The 24688-nt window shown below is 34.9% G+C and overlaps 1 pseudogene; it reads left to right on the plus strand.

The window, feature by feature from the left end:
- Positions 1-1308: 1308 nt before the first annotated feature.
- On the plus strand, positions 1309-23699 carry LOC137947601 (chaperone protein dnaJ 13-like; annotated as a pseudogene).
- The last annotated feature ends 989 nt before the right edge of the window (positions 23700-24688 follow it).

Here is a 24688-nt window from a genome sequence, read left to right on the forward strand (position 1 = left end):
CCCATCTCCTGTCATTCCGCTGAGACTGTTCTTGGAAAACGATCTGGCTTAGCCGGAAAAGAAAGAGAGTGGAAGAGGCTGCGAAGTCCGCATAGAGCTTGGAGACGTGACCCTGAAGAGGGAGCTTCAGAAGGAATGGCCAGACCAAGGCTGCGATGGGAGAAGCATGAGCGTGGCCGGCGGTGAGGAGCTTTAGCTTGGCCACCGCCAGGAAGTGGATCCCCATGTTTTTTTCTTCGGAGTGATGAAGAGGAAGGACTGTGGAGAGAAGTACTGTTATTGCATAAGACAGAACAAAGGACAAGAGAGCTGCAGCTAAAACTGATGAAGACATGCCTTCAGCTATTGTACACCCATCTAATGATAATTCATGGAGGCTTCTTCAATTCAAGAGTTTCACGGACACTAGATTCTAGTAAAAGTACTAAGATCATTACGAAAATATTTACTTTCGAAACTTAGATTTGTGCAAAAATATTTACCTTGATAGAAGAAATGATCACGAGATTGTTTTTAAATTTTTCTTCTTTTTTTTGCAACTAAAAACATAGAACGTTGTGATTGATTGAAACTTTTACAAAGTACTTTTTGTAATTGTTACAGAAGTTTTCTACTTTTGATGATAAAATGATTTGAAGAACTGGCGTATACTACCAAATTCGAGTTTGGACGAGTTCGGAATTCTAGAGACAGGATGCTCCTTCAAGGAAGCTTCCTACCTGACTCCTTTTTTCGGATTCTTCTGCAGGAATTCTGTCACCTTTGGCTGTAATGTCGTCACTGATTTTCATCCGAATCTTTTAAAGCATTTGACTGGAAACAAATACGTTGAAACTCGGTAAAAAATTTAAATTAATTTGTAAGATAGAGATTATAAAATCCGACCCGAGCATGGTATCCTTTAGGGGCTTTCTATTCCAATAAAAAAGTATCAAGATCAGTGAAGTATGCGGATCGGCGAAAAAACCAGGAACCAGAATGGTGATTTTCTTATTATTATGAACAACAACACTGCCGGCTAGTTTCGATGACTAACCACTTCCAGAGATATAAGGGAGAAGAAGAGAACAGATGTATGCAGAAGAAGTGCAGTTGGGAAGGTAACGCGGTATGGAAGGGGGTAGCCTGCCGTGTAAACCCTGGAAGGGCGACATCCCTGCGGATGTATGGTATGCCGCGGTGTACCAGTATTCAGCACAGGCAAGGAATTTTCTTCATTTTTGAGGCTACATTTCAAGACATTTGTTGACCACACGTAGTAACCCGAAGAGTTCCTTCACGATCACAGATGAAGGAACGAGGTAAGTCATGGAGTTTGATCACATCATCGGCAAAAATGGTTGCGACATTGGTGCTGGTAAAGGATGTAGGAAGTGGAAAGAAAATGTGCGTATTTTGTTAATTGATCACCAACCTCCATGATGACTATGTGTCCAACTGAACTGGGGAGGCCGGGCCGGTGATGAAGTCAATTGTGAGATCTTCCAAAACTGGCTCCGGCACGGGAATAGACTGAGGTAACCCTACCGGGCGGAGGTGGGTGTCCTCCATTTGTTGACATACCAGGCAAGCTGCGACGTAGTCAGTGCAAAGTACGGAGGATCCTCGTGTGTCCTCTGATGGGCAAATCATGGAATTCATGAAAAAGGGTAGACTGAAGGGATGGGTCGATTGGAACTACCAACGATTTTTATGAAACAGGAGTTCAGCAAGAGAGAGGTATTGCCCGCCCGTCCCGTCCTTCAGTTGCTGATGGATGTCAGAGAGCTCCTTGTTGGTTTGGTTCTCCCGTCACAGTCGATTTAAGAGAGCAAACTGGGGTGAAGATAGCAACAGAAAACACTGAGTGTGGATTCGTTTTTCCCGGATTGTAAAATATTGGAATTTCAAACCCGAGTAGTTGCTCCGGTGAATTTTACCAAAATAATCATTTAAAATAATTTATTTTGAAAAACAACGACGTCAAATTATTTTGAAAAATACCCAACTTTGACCGGTCTACTGTATATGTGTACAGTCAAAGGCGACACGTAAGCATTGATTGCTTACATGTCGCCATAACATCAATGTAGTGAAGTTAGATGAACACGTCGTCTGCCATGTTATTATTTTGCCACGTCTTCTGCCATATTAGTAGCCACGTCATTAAATGATAAAAAATTTGAATAATTTTTTAAAAAATATATAAAAAATCAAATAAATTTTTTATTACCTTATATCTAAAATAATAAATTATTAAAAATCTAATAAACAATTAAAAAATTAACTCTTACTTATTTAACACCATTTAATATCAATAAAAATATTTATTAATTAATAAAATATATCGTTACACTTTTTATTACTTTATATTTTAAAAAATAAAAATAAAATAAGTAGACTAATTAGATTTAAAATATTTATAAATTTAAAATATTTATAAATTGAAAAAATATACAAAAAAATATTTTAGATTTAAAAATACAATTTATTTGTATAATTTGTATCACATTATTTAAAAAATAATAAATGATTAAAAATAAATATTAGTTAATTAAAAATCTTACAACATCTTTTATTATCAATTAAAAATATTTATTAACTGAAAAAATATGAAAATTTTACTTGAGTTTAAGAAATAAATGTATCGGTACACTTTTTATTACCTTATATTTAAAATAATAAGTTATAAAAAAATCTTACTCTTACCTATTTAACCCCTTTTTATTATCGATTTAAAAAATATTTTAATTAAACTTTTCAAACTTTCCTAATCAATGTGAATATAAAATTTTCGCCGGAGTAGATCATATTGTCGCCATTTATGAATGGCCGAAGTAATGACCAACATTTCCCGATGGCAAAGTCAGGGAGGGGCAATACGGGAGTCGTAACCATGGCTTGTTTCAATCGATCAAATGCAAAGCCTCCGAAGTCCAGGTGCAGGAGTTCTTTGTAAGATACTGGAAAGCGGCTTAATAACCGGCTAAGCCCAGGAACCACCGTAATTAAGTTGAAACCGCAGTAGTTGATACAGAAAAACCATGTTCCGTCGTTCATCAACCCTTACGACAACATTTCCACGAGCGTAGAGCCTGATTGCAGTGGAATGGAGTGGTCATGCATAGGAAGGTGGGGAAAAAAACCATTCATAGTGAGAGAACAGAAAAGTAATTGTTTGACTACATGCAACGAGCCAAGTTGACTCATGAGCCACTTGAGCTCAGCTGCTCGAAAAAAGCTTAGTTCTTGAGCTCGAATTTGGAATAAGGCTCGTTAATTATAACAAGTCGAGTTCAAGATTTTTCTTGCTAAATTTGTTGACCAGTGAACTCACTCATTACCATATATTTACTTAGAAAAATATCTCTTACTCTAATTGCTCTTGTCAATTCCCTCTTTAATTAAATGATGATTGCTTATTTTTGTTAGTCTAAGCATTGTTGAAAATAAATCTAGTAAAAATTTTTGGCACCGCCAAATTCAATTTCTATTCTACTAAAATTCCAATTTTGGTTCTCCTAAATTCATTTTTAATTAGGGTAGATTTTTATTGTGCATTTTTTTTTCGTCGATAGTCTACATTATTCATTGAAAAATATTTTCTTATTTGGCAACGGTTGATTCATCATTGCAGTGTTGTATCATTATACTTAGAATTGCAAATGGGTTTGGTTAATCCACAAATCAAAACCAAAATATGTTCCAATATGTAAACAAATAGATTGAATTAATATTTGAGTAAAAAATATTGATATAGAGTGAATATGGATTAGTGTGTGTCTATGTCATAAACAAAACAAAACATAAAATTACTTAATCTAAAGATTAAAGTGGATTAGATTTTATCTAAAAAATTTAAACCCAACCAGATCTATGGATACTCGACCCGTGAATAACTAATTTTATTATAATTTATATATAACATATTGACAATTTGTTTGCTTGTTTTGGAGCATGAATGATTATATTTAATAATGTTTTTTACTACATTTTTTTAATGGTTAATTCAATGACTTTGTTGCAATTAATAAAATTTACTTGGAGTTCATGAAATATTTGAGGTGTATAAGATTATTATATTGCTCTCCAATTTGTATATGCTTATACCATACTTATTATTCTTCATTCTCCTTCATTATTTAAATATACATTATAAACTAATATTTTAGATTAAAATTTTAAGTATGTTTATCTATTACAGCTAAGTTCAAAAATAGTATAAAAATCATTATAATCTGCAATATGATCCAATCTAATCCACACCCGATCCAATCATCATAAAAATGCATCGCATGTGGATTTTGAATTTACCGAAATCGATCTGTTAGATCTATTAGTGAATAAAAATTATTAATTAGCTTGATCTAATCATATCCTAAATAGTGTGTATGTTAAATTGTTAAAAGCACGTGTGGATCTTATGGTTCTTCTACCTGATCTGACCCATTTGTAGTCCTAATTATACCATTTCAACAAATTTTAACCCAAAGTTTAGAACATTGCTTACTATGGAGACCACGCGACTACCCCCATAAAAAGCTACTTGAAAAATGTTCTATAACTATATGTGAACAATTCTTTGGTTTTAATAATGAATTTTCTATTGTTAGGTAACCAAAATGGAGTTGAGAAATTAGGAGAAAATCCATGTCACGATCATACTTGAAATGTTGAAGATGAGTCCATCTCTACCCATCCTCTCCAAGAGAAGCTCTCATTCTCTCTCTCTCTCTCTTCAATTTTAAGTTTCCCTTCCTCTACATCTTAAACTTAACCTCTTACATTTAAAAGGAAAAGGAAAAAAGGGAAATATCATAGCTCCACCCCCTCCTCTCTGACCTCCTTTTTTTTCTTTGTAAACAAGAGAAAAGTGATCACCTTGCCTCAAGGTCAACGGACAAAACAGGGTGAGAGAGGCAACAAAAGTAAGGTCATTAACAAATTCGAACTAAGAAAAGAAAAACTTTGATGAAGGGAGAGAGGAAGGTCATCAAACCCTCATCTTTGTTTGAAAATGTGTGTTGAAAACATATATGGAAGAGTCTTACATGACTCTCACAATAAGAAGTCTCATATAGTGAGAATTAATATGGTGGAGTCTTACCGGAGTCTCACAAAAAAATATCTCACATAAGATTCTTATTTAAAGGTATTTTAATTATGTTAGTCTTCTATTTATGTTCAGTTGTTCAATTATTTTAGGACTTATCTTTTATTGTTTAACTTTGGTTCTAACTATTATGAAGTTAGTTTAATTGTAATTATAATCTATTATAAATAAAGACTCATTGGATTGAGTTATAATCTAGTAAGTGAAGTATTTTTATTTTCCAGAAATTCAACATGGTATCAAAGTGGGTTCTATAAATTGACTCGGCCAACCCACAGAGTTAATGTGATCATTTTATGATATATCATCTCTAGTAGTTTAGATTCATATTTTATCTTTTATATTTTTTGGTGTTCCAATACCCATTGTTCCTTGGCGTTTTCACCTCTATACTGAACTTTTCATATTGAAAATTATATATTGATAAAAATATCTTCCATTATATTTTCCAATTCAAAAATAATTTTGACAATCTAAGTTTTTTTACGAAGAGAAAACAATATTTGAAATAGCAAAGGGCAGACTGCAAGAAACGTTTGAGTAATAGTAGAAAACTTCAATTTTTTAGGTGTTTTATGTCATCAAGAACGATACTTTATATGGAGAATTATATATCAAAAGAAATATTTGTAAGTCGATTTTCTTACCTATCACACCAATGCTAAATCCGAGTTTTCTAGAGGGAGATATTAGTATTGGAAGACTCAATGGTCATGCTGGCCAAAAAAGAAAGAGGACTCAGTTCGGTCAGATTACAAAGTCCAAAATCTATTAGATTATTTCTTTCAAAAGAATTATATTTTATAATTTAATGTTATACTTTATTGGAAAGTATTGAAGCCTAGTATCATAAGGAGGAAATTTCATGTTTATCTGATATATATGTATGGAGATATTCGTTTTAGAGTTGGTAACCATCAAGTTACAGAAAGAGGTCATAAAAGATTCAAGAATGAATTTTTTAGGTCAAATTAGGCATCAAGTTAAAGCTCTTTGAGTCTAGTTTTTTACGAAATAAACTTTTTAGATTCTTATTTATATTGTGGGAGATATTGATATCAAAAGTGCTAAAGGTCACCTCTGCTGAAAATCTCTATTTTTCCTATTTTCTCTCCTATTATATTTCCATGCATTGGAGTAAATTAAAGTTTCATTTTCTTCTAGAATCCTAGTTTTTTAGCCAAATGTTTATTCTAAACAAAGAGTTTTGGTGAGAATTAATCACTCTATGTGCTTGTTCAAGGTATGCAAAAATTTCCTACTTTGATGTTATTTTTAAATTTTGTTTTTTTGTTACTTGGTTGTGTATCTTACATATCGTCAACTCCGAAAATTGTGGTCACCCCAATAGAAAGTTATGTTTGGTCAAATTTATGAAGTTCTACCGTTATAGTCTTCCCTAGTTTTTTTTTTTTAAAAAAAAAGGTCATATTTTAAATTCGTTTGAAGCATGAGTGGTGCATAGTTGCCTCCTTCTAATTAAAGTTGTTTTCCTCTAGCATTTCTTTGGTTAATCTTTTTGTGTTTTCATCACTCTAGAGCAATGCCCTGACTTACTACCTAAAAAGTATAGGAATGTACCCAATATCCAGCTTGAGTAAAGTATTTTATTTTTCACCCAAGAGGTGATTTTTGTTTTAGTTACTCATAAAAAAGTGAGTAGTCTCTTTGTTAAGCTCTTAAGTTAGACCATTTTTTCGCCTTTAAAATTGAGTAGAGTGTGTTTCAGACTATGACCATTTTAATTACTGTATGGAGTTTTGTCGTATGGCTAGGAGTGATTTTATTTTTCCACATCATGTTTTGTCCAAGGTGGTCTCTATGTCCTTTTTATCCCTAACTTCAGGGGGAGAAGTACAAAAAAAATGTATTTTGTTCCACATATTGTGGTAATTTTTATGTGACCAAAATATTCAAGAAAGGGGGAGAACAAATGATGAAGATTTAACATTTATGAAAAACACTAGACATTGAAGATTGAAGAACAAGAATCATTTTCATTACAAGTTGAAGTTATAAACTATAGCTTGAAGGGGAGTGTTGAAGAGCATATATGGAAGAGTCATACATGAGTCTCACAGTATGAAGTCTCACATAGTCAAAATTAATATGGTGGAGTCTTACAAAAGTTTCACAGGAGGACGTCTCAAAGAAGAGTCTTACTTAAAGGTGTTTTAGTTATTTTAATCTTTTATTTATGTTCAATTGTTCAATTGTTCTATGACTTATCTTTTAGTGTTTAACTTTTGGTGTAACTGGTATAAGGGTAGTTTAATTGTAATCTAATTATACTTATTTCTTCTCTTATAAATAGAGGTTCATTGTACTAAGTTATTATCAAGTCAGAGAAGTATTTCTCTTTTCCAAAAATTCAACAATGTGAAAAGGGGTAGCAACCCTCTTTTACTTGATTCAAATAGAGGACCAACACATCGCCTTTTGTCAAGTAAATAGAGAATGAAAGGTGGAAGGCCTTCACTTTTAAATAAACACAATAAAATTAAGTTTATTCAAATAAATTTATCATTTTAACATGTTTTTTTATATTTTTGTAGCATAATAGGGATTAAGTTAGAATGATTCTAATTCCGTTCACTAAAGTTACCCACGTGTGAAAAGGTGGTACAATGGTAAATAGGGCAACTCTCCAATAAGAGGTGAGATTACTTTGTAATTGCACAAGTTGGTATATGCTTCTTTGTGACTTTTTTTATTTCGAGAGATGTAACCCTAAGGGTATTAATGATATTATGTACATCACTCTATAACTATAAATAAGATTTAAGGGGTGTGGGGAAAAACATCAAGCTCTAGCCTTTCTTTTCTATAGTTCATCTCTTATGATTATTCGCTCCTCTCTCTCTCTCTCTCTCTCTCTCTCTCTCTCTCACACACACACACACACACACATACACACACACACTCTTTTTCTTCTCATTTCCTCTTACCCACCTTATGAAACTTAACATGGTATTAGAGCAGGTAAAGCTCTAACATAGAAAAGGAGAAGAAGATGGAGAAGAAAGGGAGGAAGAAGAAGAAGAAGAAGAAGAAGAAGAAGAAAAAAAGGATTTTTTTCTTTTTTCTCTTTAGTCTTCTTCTTTCTTAGTTCCTACTTTTCATTAGGTTTTTGCACTCTCTTACAATGTTTTTCATATAGAAATTATATATTGATCGAAATATATTTAAGTATACTTTCCAAAGCGAAAATAATTTTTATAAATAAAATTTTCTACAAAGATAAATCGACGTCTAAAGTACTAAAGTTTAGGTAGTAGAAAAGTTTTGACCAACAACATAAAGCTTCGTTTTGAGGGATGTTTTGTGCCAACAACATCGAGAATTTATATAGATATTATATGTTAAAAGAAAACTATGTAAGTCTATTTTTTAACCCAACAAACTGTTGTTTCAATCCAATTTTCCAGAGAAAGATATTAGTATTAGAAAATTCAACTATCAAGATGGAAGTATATTACTTGTGATCATCTGATATTTAGCACTCATTCATCTTTTTGTAGTCTCCACGTTTTTTGAGAAATTTTCAATTCTACTCCTTATTTATGATTGATAATTTTGAGTTTTAATTAGTATTTTTTGAATTCAAAGAAAAAGAAAAATATTTTTATTCAAGTTTCCTCCTACATCCTCTTTCCATCTCATTGTAATGGCATGAGTCTAGTTTCCTTATTTACAAGGTATGAAAATTTTGAAGTAGAAAGCCTTATTTTCTCATTCTAAATTCCAAATATTAGTGTTCTAAATCTCTCTAATTTTATAATTTATTTATTGGCAAATTTCTTTTCAAATCGGTCAGGTTGTGTTAAAAATTAATGGCCTTACATGATAACTTTTTTTTAGAAAATTTATATTATTATGTTTAATTTCAAAACTTTCCTTATCGGAGTTTCTTTGAACTTCTTTCAATCATACATGTTCATAGATGAATTATTTTTTTTATCTCCCTCTTGAATTAAACATAGTTACATTTTATCCATCTATTGGTCTAAAAACACTCCATATTTGGAAGTATGAAGAGTTGCATTATACGACTTATTTTTTTGAAGTATGAGAGTTGTTATCTTTTTATTCACACCCTTAATTCTTCAAACCACTTAATTCAAATTATGTTTTTCTAAATTGCTTTTGAGAAATGCCTATAGACCTACTATTAGCAAAAATGAGGAGTGCACCAAACATATATGCTAATTCAAATTATTCTTTTTACACAAGTAGTATACCTAAGTAATATTTTTCTTACTGCCTTTAAATTTGAACGACCATTTAAGATTAGAGTTGGAGTTTTCTCATTACACTAGGGGTGTTTTTTTTTTCTCTCACCATTATCTTACAAGTTGGGTCTCTTGGCAAAGAATAACGAGAACCTCAACTTAAGGAGGGGAAGTAGAAGAAGAAGTACAAGTACGAGGTCATAGATAAAAATTGATTTCACAAGTTGTGATATTCAAATTTTATGTGACCAGAATAGAGGGATAACATAATGAGAACAAGATGGAGATTACGAACTAGTAAGTTGGGTTCAAGGCCTATCCCAAAATGACTAATCAAGTTAGGAAGCCTCTTTCCCAACTAATAAACCCAAAATCTTTGTACTCACTAATCCATGTGAGACTATTCTTTAACACTCCCTCTCACGTGTAGGCCCTCTTTAGTGACTTTACATATGGACAATTTGGGTGAAGTCCCACATATGAATATGTGCTCTGATATCATGTGAAGTTGGGTCCAACTAGGGGTGGCATCGAGCCTAGCCGAGCCCGAAAATGCCTATGTTCGAGCCAAGCTTGATTTAAATATTTCGAGCCGAGTCTCCTCTCGAGACTAAAATTGTTATCGAGTTCGAGCCCAACGAGTTCGAGCCGAGCTCGAGCCTCAACATACATTTAAAACTTTTCAAAAAATATATATCGAATAAAATGTATATAAAATTATGCATACATTTTACATAAAATTGGGCATGATCTCTACATAAAATTGGGCATGACCTATATATATAATATGTGTATAAGATTGGGCATAACCTCTACTTAAAATTGAGCATAATCTATATATATAATACTTGTATAAAATTCGGCATGACCTCTACTTAAAATTGGGCATAATCAATATACATAATACCTGCATAAACACTCCATAAACACTCCATAAAATTGTCTATACATTCCATAAACACTCCATGAAATTGTTTAAACACTCCATAAAATAGTCTAAACACTCCATACACTGCATAACATTATAAATAAACTCCATACAATAATCAAACACAACAAAATTAAATGAAATATCACTATCAATTTACAATCACCCAATAAAAATTATAAATCCTATTACTATTAGAGACTTACTAGAAAATTACAAGAAATATTTTAAATTTTTCTTAGGAAAGTTAAATGGACCTCTTATTGCCTTTTCTAAGGAAATAAATAAAAATTAATAATTAATCTAATATATTATTATACTTATCGATAAATTTTTAATCACATAAAATGTCAAACACAAAATTGCTATAAAAATTGCCTCATGCTCAAAGTATTATATCATCAACTGTCAAATACTTATTTAAAATTTTTCTATATGGTTTTCTAACCCATCTTGGCAAGAAAATCTTACTTAGAAAATTATATGATTTTTTTAAAAAAATTTATAATTAGAAAAATATTTTGAAAAAACATGAGGCACTAATGGTCCCTATATTTCTACTAAAAATGTTTTTTCAACATTTATTGAAAACACCACTAATAGTCTCTAGAAACGTATTTCTACTAAAATATCTTTTCAATTTCTTTAAGAGCCATGAGGAAGGGACAAAGAGTTTTTTTTTTCCTTGTTTATGATCTCGCCCGTAGGGGTGGCTTTGAATAAATTATATATAAAATTATGCATACATTTTTAAAAAATATAATGATAGGGGAGGTTCAGGATTGAATTTCAATAATGGATTAAAATGCACCAATATTAATCTTTTTTACTCCAATTGTTGTCTAGCTTGTTTTGTAATTTTTGAATCCCCCTAGATGAAAATTTATATTCTAGGAAAAACTAAAAATATTTTTCCTATGATACATATTCCCAAAAAAACCTTTAAATAAAATCTTATTACTATTAGTGACTGATTAGAAATTTACAAGAAATATTTTAAAATTTTCTTAGGAAAGTTAAATGGACCTTTTATTGTCTCTTCTAGAGAAATAAATAAAAATTAATAAACAATCTAATATATTATTATACTTATCGATAAATTTTTAATTAAATAAAATATCAAACACAAAATTACAATAAAAATTGCTTCATGCTAAAAGTATTACAACATCAACAGTTAAATACTTATTCAAAAATTTTCTATACAGTTTTCTACCCCATCTTGGTACGAAAATCTTACTTAGAAAATTATATGATATTTAATAAAAAATTTCATTTAGAAAAATGTTTAAAAAAACATGAGACACTAATATTTTATAGAAACTCATTTCTATAAAATTTATTTTAAATTTTTTAGAGAGGAAAAAGTTTTTGTTTTTACTTTATGATATCGCACGTGCGAGATCATCTTCGCGCGGGGGAGGGGGGAGATTATTTCTCCCCTAATTTCCCCCCTGAAGTTAGGTTCTGGTTTTCCGCCGAGACACGGAGAGAAGCGACGCGGAGGAAAGGGGGTTACGGCGCCGGGGAGGACCTGTCGTCAGGGATGACGGCTGCGACGGAGGCGACGGCGATGGAGACAAAGGCGACGGCGAGGAGAGGAAGAAATTGAACGAATGGCCATAGAGGCGGCCTGCGAATAGCTGCGACGGCGGTAGAGGCAGCGACAACAGCCGATAGGAGGGGCTCGGCGGTTACGAGGGGAGGAAAAATCCCCCCCCCCCCACTTAAAGCACCTCGAGCCGACAAACCTAACCTGGCTTCGGTCGAGCTCGGCTCGTTAAAGTAAACGAGCCGATTTCGGTGCTCGAGCTCGATAGATAACGAATCAAACCGAGTTGGTACCGAGCCGAACTCGAGCCGCTCGCGAGCCGGCTCGGTTCAAAGCCACCCCTAGGTCCAACACCTATCCTAAAATGACTAGCCAAGTTAGGAAACCTCTTTCTGAACAAATAAACCTAAAATATTTGTACTTACTAATTCATATTGGACTATTGTATAACACAAATAACATGTGAATAAAGATAGGATTAATCAAAGCAAGACAATCAAATTTCTTTTTAAAACACTCAATATTATAAATTCTTTGTCAGACACATAGGTTTCATGACCAAGAGTGTTTGCAAATTGAAGTTACAAACACTAGCTTGAGGGGGAGTGTTAAAAGTCACTAACATGTGAAAAAGGTAACCAATCCAATCCAATCTATGACTCATAACACTAATCTTGATGTAGTCTCTAAACGTATATAGTTTAGCTTGAAGAGATCCTTATAACTGAGAATTTAAAATCTACTTGAAAATCTAAAATTAAATGATTTCAATATAATACAAGAGTTTTTATAATATAGTCCTCGGACGAGGAAATCAGAAGAACTTATCGGCAATGGCCTCAAATCTATCATCCCGACAAATACCAATCACCTCAAGTAATACTGACTAGTTGTGTTTTTTCTTTTACCTCTGTAGCAAGTATTCTGAATTTTGATTTACTTATGAAGTGGGTGTAGTTTAATTATCTATTGGTGATTCGGGAAGCTTATGAGATTTTAAGTGATGAGCGGAAGAGGCAGATATATGATATTTGTGGAATGGATGCGGTCAATTCGGGTTTGGAGCTTGGGACTAAGCTGAATAGAGCGGAGGAAATCAAGGAAGAACTTGAGAGGTTAAGGCGCCGTAAGGAAGAACAAAAGATATCGGCTCATAGCGGAACTTCTGGTTCACTTATGGCCAATTTGTCCGTGCCACAGTTTTTGAGGGGCGGTGGCATAATGAGAGGGTATATTCATCTTTTATTTTGTAAAAATGTGCTAATCATTACGAGTATTAACTTATTTTACTAAAGTCGACTGTTCAGACGTTTTGTTTTGAAATAAGAAGAGTAATTTGAGTTTTTTTCTCGCACATTTTCTGCAATTAGTTTGCTTCTTAATAACCTAGACCAATCAGTTGGAGTGTCTGGCCCTGGAGACCACAATTGAAAAGATTTCTTTGCCACAGGCAAACATTGATCTGGTGGAGAGGAAAATGGATGACTATATAAAGTGAAGGCGAATATGTTGTTTAGCTACAACAATCCTTTGATGATAGGTTAACCTGTTAAATATCAATGCTGTGCATACAAATCAAATTATTAACTTTCCTTCCATGTCCATTTGAATGAAATGTATCGCTCCTCTTCGCATCAAATGCCTTGCCTATGTAATATGAAATTCAGGGAGGAGCTACTTATGTTTGTTTGTCTTCAAGCATTTTCTGATATTTGTATGGGATTCCGTAAAATTACAGGTTGGCAATGTCCAGTGAAGTTCAATCTCAAATATCCAAAAGAAATGTTGTTGCTGTTGGTGGGAATTTGGCAGTGACAGGAAATTCTGGCGGCGGAGCTGCCACAACTGTATTGAAACATCAAATTTCTTCAGTTTCTTCGATAGAATTCATAGCATCTGCAGGCTTGTGAGCAGTTCTTGGGGTGCAGACGTCTCTAAGTTGGCTTTGATATTCAAAATCATAGTCTAAACTTGTACATTGATGGTTTTTTCTCCACATCCAAGAATTCAATAACTTCTTGTCACTCAATGGCCCTTTTTTCTGTCATTATTCCAGTCATATCTCACTTCATTCAACTGCCACAGCTGGGCTAGCATTGTCTTTGAGAGATGGATCTATCAACCTCTCCAACACTTGGACTCGACAACTCTCTGAAACACCAAATGGAAATGTAATGCCTCCTCTTCTTGCAGATCTCACCTATCTACCTAGAATAAAAACTTCTCTGCTAGCAGATAGTCCATCATGTTTTATTTTAAGAAATTTTACATTTTAATTTAACTGTGGAGGTTGTTCTGAGACACATAGACCTATTTTCAGATTGCATTGCAGCATGTCGGTTCTGATTTAAAACCTGAACACTTTGCTGTATATCTTGTGGTAGAGGGAAAAATAAAATTTGCTGTATTACATGTGGTCGAGGGAAGCCCCTCCTCTAGTCTTGCAATCAAACAAAACGCCAAGCATGTGGTAGAGGGAAAAAAAGTATCTTAAATTCTAGCTTGCATTAAACAGTCAGGCACCTCTTTCTCATTTTTTTATTTTTGGTTGCATTCTTCGTGCATGACTGCATTTTGGGTACTGAAATGATCTAAAAAGTTTTTCAAAAAAAAAAAAAAAAAAAAAAAGAGTCCAAAAAAATTTTCCGTTTTATTTTTTCTTGGCACGTCTTCTTTAGTTTTTACACTTTGTATTCTTTTTTTTTTCCCTTAAATTCTTGAATTTTGAACTTTAGTGGATTGAGGGGTAGCTGAGTGTCAACCTGGGGCTTTTGTATTAAAAAAGTGGCAAAATCCCTTGACGGTTACTCAAATTGATTTTGTTTGTTTTTTCTTTCTTTTAGATACTTCTTGGGATGGAGTCATCCATTGCTGTTGGATTGCAACGAAAAAATGAGAGAACATCTGCTGCTGGGGAGCTCAAGGTAAATTTATAAAAACCTGCTTATGATTGTTGCTTTAGGTTCTCATTCTGTACATGATTTCCTTCTCCAATACTTTGCAGTTTCGTACAAGTTCTTTTGGGGTGTCAGATCATTATACGCATCATTTCTCTTCGAAATCTCATGACCAAATATCTGGGAGAATTAGAAGGTGCCAAAATTTGTATGGATTATGTGTTATTATAGCTGAAAAAGTTAAGAAGAAAGAGGGTTGAAGAGAGAGAATGAGAGGGAGAGAAAGTGGAGAGGAGAGATTGAGAAAGTGAACTGTGTTGGGCTATTTATAATCAGGGTTGATAACAATTTACAAAAATGTTTTTACTTTAAGTGAAAACCCTACTTCTCTGTATCTCCTATTCTATGTGTCCTCTTTACATAAAATTTTGTCCATAGACATAGTTTGACATGTAGAATAAGATTACATCAAGAAATATAAATAACGACGACGTAAAATGATCAAAATGCCCTTGTACTTGTTTTTCAACACTCTCCCTCAAGATGGAGAGTATATGTCAAATAGTCTCAGCTTGCCGCAGAAATTCAGAAATTCATACTAGTTTTACTTAAGATATCACTGAGTTGATCATTAGATCGAACATATGGAGCAGTTACCTCTTTCATAATTATTGCATCTTAGATGAAATGACAATCTACTTATATATGTTTTGTTATTTCATTGAAAGATTAGATTGTTGTTTGGTTATCACAATACGTAGTCATAGGATCCTTTTGATCGAGGTCTAATTCCTGGATAATAGATTTTACCCACATTGCTCTATATTCAGCTTTTGTACTGGACCTAACTACAACATTCTGTTTTTTACTCTTCTAGCTGACTAGATTTCCTCCTATAAAGACATAGTATCCAGTGGTTGATTTTATGTCAAACATGGAAATTGCATAGCCAGCATAAGAGAAAGCCTCAATCCTCAAGTGATTATTAGGTTCAAAGAGGAGACCTTTTCTTGGTGCTCCTTTTAGATATCTCAAGATTCTCTGTGTAGCCTCTAGGTGAATCTTATGTGGATGTTCCATAAACTAACTCACTACACTCATCGCAAATGAAATATCTGGTCTAGTAACTGTAGCAAAAATGAGTTTGCATACTAGTCTCTGATACACTGTTTTATCTTTCAATTTTGGACTTTGATCATCATAAAGATCAAGTCCTACTTCCACAGGTGTATCCGTAGGTTTGGCCCCAAAAGTCCATACTCTTGAAACATATCAGAGACATATTTCCTCTAAGTCAAGAGTTGTTCCCTCCTTGCTTCTTACAACTTCAATACCCAAGAAATATTTTAACTGACCTAGATCTTTAGTCTGAAAGTGATTCGCCAAATAGGATTTTGCTTTTTCAATACTTGATTAGTCACTCCTTGACAAGATGATATCATCTATATATACCAATAAGATAATAATTCCATACAGTTGTTTCTTCATAAATAGTGAGTGACCATAGTGGCTTCTATAAAATCCAATGGATATAACCACTTGACTAAAATTTTCAAACCATGCTTGTAGACCCTATTTTAAGCCATAAAGAGCCTTCTTGTGTTGACATACCTTATGTGTCTCCCCTGAGTAACATACCCTGGAAATTGCTCCATATAGACTTCCTTCTCAAGATCACCATACAAGAAGGCATTTTTAATATCTAGTTGAAACAAAGACCAACTTTGATGGACTGCAACAGAAATGAGTATTACAATCAGAAGACAAGTGGGCAACCGGAGAAAAAACTTCAAAAACATCCAATACCAAATGTTTGAGTGTACCCTTTGACAATAAGACGAGCCTTGTATCATTCAACCAATCCATCAGAGTTATATTTAACAGTATAGACCCATTGACTACCAACTACAGCAATACCTGGAGGTAGATCACATAACTCTCAAGTCTCCCTATCAATTAGTGTTTCCATCTCAACATCTATCACTTTCTTACAATGAAGAGTCAACAAAGCATCCTGCACTGAAGAAGGAATGGTGCAAGTGCAGATGGACAAAGCAAACTTACGATAATTATCAAACATTTTTCCACTTTCACTTATTTTCTAGGATATGCATTAAGTGTGATGACAATTTAATAAACAGCTGTAACACATTCTCCATATGAAGAGGTCCGAGAAATGTATTTATTTGATAAAAATAGTTGTCAATATTAGCCATAGAAGTTTCACCTATTTTTTTTCTAGATATTCTAAATAACGATTTCAGGTATTCTGATAATTTAGAATATGCTTTTTGTGTAAGTTTGATAGATTTAGTACATTTGATTGAAAAAGAATTTGGTTAATGAGTTTTTTGGATGTGTAAGCTTTGTAGAAAGTCTTAGAAATATTTCCGTATTTTTTATGGGTCGGCATTTGTACAGTTTTTGGTATGAACTGAGTGACATTGTGGTATTTGATATAAAAATGGCATCTTTGCTAAAATACTGACTTGTAAATGAATACTCAGTTTGTCCTGTTGATGGGCCTTTTGGTCCAATCCTCAACTTCAAAATGTTGATCTAGGTTGCCTAGATGTGTAGTAGCCACCATTATTGAAACGTGGATGGGACATGGTGGATTACCAATTGTGTTATCACTGAACACCAATGTATTAATACCTCTAGCTAAGAAAAACAGTAATTGCCAAGTTATGTCAAATACTAGAGACAATGCCATAATGACAAAGTTACGACTTCATCTTGATTCTCATCTAGGTCATTACTGAAAGAATGGTTCCTGTAATGTTTATATTGATTGCTGTTACAAAATGTTGAAGAAACAAACATGAAGGAGTCGTACATGATTTTCATGGTAAAAATAATTTACAGTAAAAGAATTAATGTGGCAAAGTCTTATATCAGTCGTACAGAAAGGAGTTTAAAAAAAGAGGTATTTCAGTTCTCTTAGTTCTTTGTATTAATTGGTTACTTAATCTAAAAGTTTTACTTTGAGTGTAATTGGAATATGGGTAATTTAGTTTAATTTTGATTTTATGTGTTCTCTCTATATTATATAGAGGGCCAATGTACTCAGATTACACACATTCAATAAGTTATTTTCTCCTAAATTTTCAATATGGCATAAGAGCATGGTCTACGAGTTGATTTGGTTAACTCATAGAGACTATGGGTTGTTCTTATTTCATTCTCATATTATGTGCTTAATTTTGTTTTTTTCCTTGTAATTTACTGTGAGATAGTATTAAGTTATGTTTTAGTTTCATGTCGTCTTCCTTGTCAAGTTGTATTTCAAGATTGATTTGTTTCTTCAAGCCTGCAAGATGTAAGCTCCTCAAATTGGGGTTTCCCTCGGCAAGAGCAACCAATCCCTTGTCTGAAGCTTTCTGCAATGAGAAACGTCCAGAGACTGCAGAGATGGATGACCGTTCCCAAGAGCCATAATTGCAGTATCAGTAATTCCTTTACAGTTCTCCAAATTGAGGTTTCGCAAGCAGCCAAAACCAACCGCAACAACAGAGAGATCAGGGTCAGTCACACCCAGATAAAATGATCTAGATATTGGATTAAGAAAGATCCAACTCCAAGAGGAGTAAACCTAGTGGCCAATTTTTAGAGCATGAGCAGGTCGACTCAGGCACAGCGCTTCTTTTGCTCGCTGATAGACGAGGCCAAAAAAATCCTTATCCTTCTGGTCAACTTGGCCAAAATTGCCCAAAGCTTGTTATTGACCAGGAATCCATTGATGCAGATGGTGACCTTGTCATCTTCCACTTGGAGGAACTTGTGCCTCTAATTGGAGGAGATTGAGCAGAGAGAGAAATTTTCTCTTGTGCGACTTGGACTTTGATTCCCGGTGACCCCTGAGAGCGTCCCCCCTTTTCACTGTCGTGTACCTACCACTGAAGACCCTCACATAAGATTTCTCTGTTCAAGCAAAAATAGAAGCAAGAAGAACGTTGACTGCAAACATTGCTACCAAAGTCTTTGTTTCTTGTAAGGGCCACTACATGATAGCCCAAATTCATGTGCCATTGATGCTGCTGTTTCCATCGACTTTGGAGGCAATGTGACATTCTAGGTCTCCTCAATAGAGTAAACGAGAGAATTCCAAGAGATACACAAAAGTAGCTATTATAGAGCTTAGAGAGCATCTTGTCAGCATGATTGAATTGAAGGAGCTTCACAACAATCGAACCCACAATGAGCTAGGTGTATAAGACCTATTCCAACGAGGTTGGGAGAATGAAGTTTTTTTTTTAAATGAAGAATGAAGTTTGAGTTTCTCTCTAATTTTTTGTCTCCATGGATGTTAGAATCGCTGCCCTTCTCCAGTGCGAGACCGAGAATTTTATTTTAAGTTGGGAAATCAACTATCCTATTAGTTCCGGTCTGGACTGGTTCATACCTGTAGTTTCGGTCTGGATTGTAATGGTTTAGACAAATAAGATCGGTTTGGCCTTTGAAAATCTGGTCTCAAGCAAGCTGGATTCTCTAATTCGTTGTTGCCGTCCCAAAGGTGGATGACCCATGTTGTTATGGAAGTTCAGTCTTAATAAAATTAATTTTTTTGGTTTTGAGGGGAGATCTCACGAGGCGATTTGGCCTGAGGTCTCCTCTCTGGTGTTGTCTTGTTTGTTTGCTTCGACTACATATCTTTTGCTTTGTATCTTCAAGAAATTTATTCCTCCTTGGTATTGGTTTATTTTATAATCAATTTATTAGTCAATTTTATGGTCAAATCCCTCTTATGATAATCAATGTTTTTTTCCTTGTGGGTTTGAACTAGTAATGAAACCTCTGGTATATCTTCAATTTATTGTTTTTCATCACTTCAAAGCAATGCCTATAAACTCACTAGCTGCATAGAACAAGAGTACACCCAATGTCCAATGTGAGTCCAGTATTTTTCTTCACCCAAGTGATAAATTTTTTTTTTTTTAAATGATGTTGATTTTTATTAAGACAAAATCTCAAAAGAGCAAATTACAAAGGAGGGAATCCTTCCCATACAATGAGATATTGCTGGGAAGTTCCGAATTTTGCCAATTTATCAGCCAAAGAGTTGGCTGATCTAGGAATGAGATTCCAATTACAATGCGTAGAAGATACAATGTTAGCAATACTATCAGTGATGAGCCAGTGGTGCCAAGGGGGGAGGTTGTTCTCGGAACACCAACTAATAACCGTCTTTGAGTCGCCTTCAATGATTAACTTGCCATGGAGACGATCCTTGAAGATTTGGAGGCCGAGCAGTAGAGCACTAACTTCAGCAGTATTAGAATCGACAATGCCCATCGGACTAGCATAAGAAAGAATGGGGTCTCCATTGTGACCTTTGAATACACCACATGCTCCTGCTGGACCAGGGCATCCATTAACACTGCCATCAAAATTCAGTTTTATGCAGTCACAAGGGGGAGAATCCCAGATAGCCATTCTAGGAGCTCTACTGGGGCCAGACATGTGAGCGATCAAGTTCCAATTTTCCTGAAGGGAAACCCCCGATAGAGTGGCAAAATCCTTCTTTGTATGAAGCCAACTCGAGATGAGGCCGACGGCATGAGAAGCCGTGTTGTTTGGGGTGCTAGCTTTGGAGTTGAATCTCTGATTGTTCCGCTCTAGCCAAATGCACCATGGAACATGCGCAAGACAGGCCGAAAGAATAACTTGCCCAGCCGAAGAAGGAGAATCCCTCAAACCATCTCAAAGGTGCCAAAGAGGTCCTGATGTAGCCCCAGTTGGAGTCCGATTTTCTAAAAGATCTTCATCCAAACTTGCCACGAAAATCCACAGTGTAAGAGGACATGTTGGACTGTCTCTTAAGTGATAATTTTTTTTAGCTATCCTTAAAATAATGTGTTATCTCCATGTTCTAAAATTTGGCTTTTTTGCTTTTGAAATTGAGTGGAGTTTTTTTTTCAGAATTACACCGGTTTGATTGGTGTATGGAGTTTTGTTGTTTGGCTAAGAGTGATACTTTCTTCTATCATATGTATTATCCAAGCTAGGTCTTTGTTTATTTTCGATCCCTAACTTGAGGGGGAGAAGTAAAATAATAAGCACAAGAAAGAGGTGTTGAGGAGCCTACAATGAAGAATTCCATGAGTTGTAGTAAAGAATCTGTTTATGTGAACAGTAAAGAATATCTAAGGGGGAGAATTGAAGATGGAGACTTTGCATCTTTAAAAAAAAATTGTTGCCCAAAGTGTTGAAGAAGAAGACTAGAAATATTTTCTTTGCAAGCTAAAGTTAGCAACTCCAGCTTGAGGGGGAGTCTTGAAGAAGCAAATATGGAGAGTTTTACATGATTCGAATGGTAAAGGAATCTCACAATGAAAGAATTAATATGGCAAAATCTTACATGAGTCTCATAGGAAAGAGTCTAACAAAAGGTGGTGTTTCAGTTCTATTAGTTTTTTGTATTAATTTTTTACTTGATTTAAGAATTTTACTTTGGGTGTCATTGTGACATAAGTAGTTTAATTTAACTCTGATTTTATGTGTCCTTTCTATTATAAATTGAAGATCAATGTACTCAGATTACACACATTCACTGATTTTTCTCTCTTAAAATTACAATACAAAATTTGAGCATTCATATATGCCATGCCTACATTTGTCTGTTTCTCAGTCCTGGGAGATAGAATTCGTTGGACCATAGTGCTAAATATTTTGATGGAAATACTGCAGAATTCTTCTTTGTTCATTTTGTGTATTGAAAGGAATCTTTAAGAGTTTTTTTGTTCTTTTTTTATAATATTTGGAGCTTACTTCTAGAACCTGTGACTGCTGAGCTCGTTATTTTATTATCTATCTTTAATGGTATCTTTGCTGACAAATTGTTAATGCAGATTTTGCTGTCTAGTCAAATTACTTCAGCAATTGCAACTGGTGCAATGAGTTCCAACTTCACTTTATTTTCTTGCTAAGGTACTTATGCTCCTGTTCCTTTGTCTTGAGGAAATTTTAGCTAATGTTTTGTATTAGTCTCACATTTGAATGGATCAGCCTTGTTAGATGTTTATTGTTGTCTTTCTTTCAGCCACTATTCTTGTTTTCAAAATTTTCTGATTTTGTTGTTCTGTAAATGAAAACCTGAAGAAATTCGTCTTGAAACCATATTATCTCAAGAGGGAGCGATAGAAGGCATTAGAAAACATGGAAAAATCATCCATTCAGGTAGGACAGACATCAAACCCCTTTCTCATTTTACTTGTACATCTTTCTGATGGCTCTTTGCTTGTAAACAAACAGCTACTAAACTAATTTCACTATCATTGCACGGTTTTGCTTCTTAAATATTCTCTTCATGGTTGTAAGTACTATTTACCTATTTTGTCCTTTGCATTGATACTCACTAGATTCGGGATGCTAGGGCTGCTGCGGAAAAAGCTCAACAACTATTATAAACTGTTGCAACTAGAAAGACAAACAAGCAATTGGAAGCTGGAGGGCAAGTTATTACTAGAGCTGTATATGGCAATCAGAAAGCTTTTAAGAAGAGGGCGGAAGTGAGAGAAGTGGATGATGAACTGGCCTCACAACTACTTGATGTCACTACAATCCTTAATTTTCTTGCCAAGGATGATGGGCAACTTAAGGTGTATTTTTTCTTCCTGTTGTCATTGTATCTAGCTGTCTTGGCTGTTGAAACTTGAAATTGTTTGAGTGCTTGAATTTACAACACTGAAAGATAGTAAAAAAAGGCTGTCTCAGAATCGAAAACCAAATTTTAAGTAAGAGATGTTGCTGGTTGTTATAAAGTATCAGTAATCAACTGGAAAGATTGACTCTGTGTGTGATGACCATGCTCTGTGATGTTTGTCCGTGCTTTGTGTGTTTTTGAGTAACATATGCTTGAATATTCATGTAGCTTCACGAGGGTATAAAGAAATCAGGCATTATGTGCTTCTACGACCCCTGCCCATGTGAACCCAAGAAAACGCTAGTGGAGTACACATATAGAGGCCAGAAATACGAGGTCTTTTAATCTTTTCACATTAGTTACTTCTGGCAACATTTCCTTCTTTTTATTTCCTTATGCTGGCCTGTTATGCATTTCTGATTCTACGTCGGTTGAGCTCTATGGCCTCCTCAATGGGTTTCGCATTTTCAGAGACAACTGCAGTGATCCCATTCACATTGAAGGAGACTCGAAGGTGGTCATCGGATGGTGTGAGCGTGCTTCCCCTCCACCGTGGCGCCGTTGGGACATCTTTCAGGAGATTTTAGATATTACCTCACTACACTCTTGTATTTTGTCTCACATTCCGAGATCTACAAGTTCAGCTGTAGATGTGTTAGCTAAACAGAGAGCGTCCCTACAATCTCTTATTGTGAGGGATTTGCTCCCTTTTCCTTTATAATTTTTTCTTGTTAATATAAATACATCTTTATAAGAAAAAAAATGATGATAGTTGGGGACGTCTTCATGCAGGGGATGGTTGACGACTATGATGAATTGCTGATACCACAAGAAGCCCACAGAATTTATGTGTTGTTCAGTGTATTTTGCATTGGAATGGTCCCAAGTTGCCTCTATCAAATTTGCATGCTTAGTCATGCCCTTGGGACAGCTTCAAAACACCTTCTTGTGCTTATACCTTCTTTTCTGATAGTGCTGCAGGTTGAGTCTCACTGATCCTGAAGGTCCTTGTAATTGTATTCTAATAACGGTACAGGAAAGTTTCATTCTTATTCTTTCCAAAAGTATATTTGAGTTCTCCTTTTTTAGGAAAAGCATGTAAGCTTGGTCTTTTTTGGGTTATACTGGGGACATATTCTTCCAAATAGAGGCAAGATAGCATCAAAGAAGAAAATGTTAGAATACAGAAGCACCAGAGAAGAAATGTCAAGGAACAGTTAGAATACAAAAGCAGGTGTTGGAAAGTGTTGGTGTCAGATAGCTGATCAAACTGGTAACATGGTCAATTCCAGTTCAAACTGGTTCGACTGAGTGTCAGCTGGTGGATGGTTTCATTGACAGAAAACGCAGTCTTCTTCTTTACCATTGTCATCTTCTTCATGTTCATCTATGGAGATAGTTAAATCTTCCCACATCTTATCTACATTTGGTTGAATTGACGAATCCTGTGGTCTTCTGATATGGCCACACGCAGAAAGACCACGAAGGTAGTGGCAATATGTAGCTAATGCAGTTATTGTTTGTGGGTTGTTCAGATAGTTATTATCAGTTGTTAATTAGTGATTAGTTTCTATAACTGTATGGCTATATATAGCCGGGATGAAAGGGAATGTATATATGGGTTTTAATTCTGAATTAATCTTGTCTTACTCTATTCTCTTCTTCTTCTCCTAAACTCTTCGTCGTCTCTTCTTCCTCTAATCCTCACTTTTCTTAAATTCATTGTATCAGTGGTATCAGAGCAGTTACGACTCCGGGAAGACATTTCATTCCGCGAGTTCCCTTCCTCTGTCTCTACATTTCTCTCTGTCAACGCTCTTCAATTCCGCAACTCTACCCAAAAAATCAAATTCTTACCTTCCTTCTTTCCGTCTCTCTTTGTCGCTGTCTTCTGCCAGAATCGACTTCCTTCCTCTGTCGTCGGGAAGAAATTCTGAAAAAAAAAAAATTTGCATCGGAAAACAGAGCCACCGACTTCCTCAACATTGTCGTTGCCGCTGCCGTGACTCGAGCTCTGCCACCGAAGCCGACATCGCCTCCTCGCTGCTGCCGTTGCCGCTGCGAATCAAACCGCAGATCTTCCTCAACGCTGTCGGAATCGACTTCCTACCTCTGTCACCGGGAAGAAATTCTGAAAAACCGCATCGAAAATCTCTGTTCGGGAAGAAAACAGAGCCACCGACTTCCTCAACGCTATTGTTGTCGGGACTTGACCTCTGCCACCGAAGCCGTCCTCTGACTCTTCGTCTTTCTGCCGCCGGAAATCCGAGAAAATCTCTGTTCGGAAAGGAATCAGAACCATCGCCTCCTCGCCGCAGCCGTTGCCCTCATCGCTCGATCAC

Source organism: Aristolochia californica, unplaced genomic scaffold, assembly GCF_029961685.1.
Source record: "Aristolochia californica isolate CCGP_79_NKW_82.1479 unplaced genomic scaffold, dmAriCali1.0.hap1 SCAF_13, whole genome shotgun sequence".
Lineage (NCBI taxonomy): Eukaryota > Viridiplantae > Streptophyta > Magnoliopsida > Piperales > Aristolochiaceae > Aristolochia > Aristolochia californica.